This window comes from Etheostoma spectabile, unplaced genomic scaffold (genome assembly GCF_008692095.1).
Source record: "Etheostoma spectabile isolate EspeVRDwgs_2016 unplaced genomic scaffold, UIUC_Espe_1.0 scaffold50, whole genome shotgun sequence".
NCBI lineage: Eukaryota > Metazoa > Chordata > Actinopteri > Perciformes > Percidae > Etheostoma > Etheostoma spectabile.
The window spans coordinates 9,354-11,402 of NW_022605620.1; the positions used below are offsets into that span (position 1 = coordinate 9,354).

The 2,049-nt window shown below is 47.0% G+C and overlaps 1 pseudogene; it reads left to right on the forward strand.

Annotated features, from left to right (window-relative positions):
* Positions 1-863, forward strand: part of LOC116686812 (ceramide synthase-like) — an 8,664-nt pseudogene extending 7,801 nt beyond the window's left edge.
* Positions 864-2,049: the final 1,186 nt, after the last annotated feature.

Below are 2,049 nucleotides of genomic sequence, written 5' to 3' on the forward strand. Positions count from 1 at the left end.
GGATTTTGTCTGAGAAATCTGGTCCCCTTAGGTTAAATAAATGAATGTAAGGCCATGTTAAAATACCATGTAACTCAAAAGTGCAACGGCCACATGTGACCTGTTCCTTTCCTCTAGGTGTGATTTTGACTCTGCTGTATTTTTTGCTTAAATTGTAACCGGTGTGCCGTCTCGGCCAGGTCTCCCTCGAAAAAGTATCTGTACTTCTACTCGAGTACAGGACGCGAGTACTTCTTCCATCTCTGCTTTTAGGTGTGAAAACACCTTCAGTCTCAAGCGTCCTCCTCGAAATGAAAAGTCAGCGTAGCTGTAGTCTTTTACGGCTGAGACACCACACATCAACATGGACGTCCCTGTGCTTTGTCTTCCAGGTATGCGTCCGTCCCGGTGTACGCGGTGCCCCTGGTGGCCCCGTGGCAGTGCAACCTGGGGGCCGCTCTGCTGTGGCCCCTGCAGCTCTACTGGTTCACGCTGATCTGCAGAGGAGCCCTGCGTCCCTCCGTCCCTGGGGGACGCTCGACATCATCGCTTAAAGACGAGTAACCGCTGCAGGTCTTGTCAGGAGGACGGATACTGAAAATGGAGGGACAGGAGACGAAGAAGAAGAAAGTGAAGACAGGAAGTGACTTCAACACGAGCCAAAAAACGCTGACGCTGCAAATGATCAGACGTTTGTTACTCGACGCAGAGGTCCAGGGTTTGAATCCCACCTGTGACGATGTCCCGCATGTCTTCCCTGTCTCATCTAACTGTCCTGTCAACAATTAAAAAAAGGCAAAAAAGCCCAAAAATAATGTAAAAAAAGTCCCCCCCTGCAGGAGTTCAGATTGAACGCTTCTCCGACCAGGATGTGTAAATAATTATTTATTGTTATTAACCGTTAATAATAAAGTCTGTGTTATAACGTCTGAGTTTGTCTTAGTGCATCCAGGACCTCGGGACGCGTCCGGTGTCCCAGGGTGTGGTGCTGGTGACGGTTTGTGACTATTATGTTTTCTGAAAATAAAAAATAAAAACATTTAATCACAAAAAACTTCCAAATAATCAGAGTAACAGTGGAGGCCCAGCACACAACTAGTGGAACTACAACTAGTGGAACTACAACTAGTGGAACTACAACCAGGGGTACTACAACCAGGGGTACTACAACCAGGGGTACTCAGTACACAATGGCACATCACAATAACCATAAGAGAGAGAGAAGAGAGAGAAAGAAAGAAGAGAGGGAGAGAGAGATTAGAGAAGACGTTCATGACAGTGTCCTTCCAGTAAAGTGTAAGTGAAGTTTCTCTCCTGTGATATGAAGAGAAACTGTGAAGGCCTCCAGACGACATCATCATCACCAAATAAAAACCGCTGCACAAACTGTGATCTAAAAGCAGCGGTCCGGCATGATGAATCAACTAAACCTTGCCCCCCCTCCTCCTTCTTCAGCAAAGAGAGAGAAGAGAGAGAGAGTGAGAGAGAGCGATGGAGAGAGAGAGAGAGCGAGAGACAGAGAGAGAGACAAAGGAGAGACAGAAACAGGGAGAGAGAGAGAGAGAGAGAGAGATGGAGAGACAGAGAGAGACAGAGAGAGACAGAGAGAGAGAGAGACAGAGAGAGAGATGGAGAGAGAAAGAAAGGAGAGAGGAGAGAGCGATGGAGAGAGAGAGAGAGAGAGAGAGACAGAGAGAGTGATGGAGAGAGAGAGAAAGGAGAGAGAGAGACAAAGGAGAGAAGAAACAGGAGAGAGGAAAGAGAGAGAGAGAAAGAGAGAGAGAGAGTAGAGAGATAGAGAGTAGAGAGAGAGAGAAGGAAGAGACATAGAACAGGAGAGAGGAGTAAGTTATGGAGAGAGAGAATGAGAGAGAGAGATGGAGAAACAAAGAAGACGACAAACGGGAGAGAGGAGAGAAGAGAAGACGAGAGAGAGTAGAGTGAGAGAGCGATGGAAGAGAGAGAGAGCGATGGAGAGACAGAAGAGAGAGAAAGATGGAGAGAGATGGAGAAGTAGAAGAGAAAGGAGAAAGAGAGATGGAGAGAGATATAGAGAGAGAGGAAAGGAGA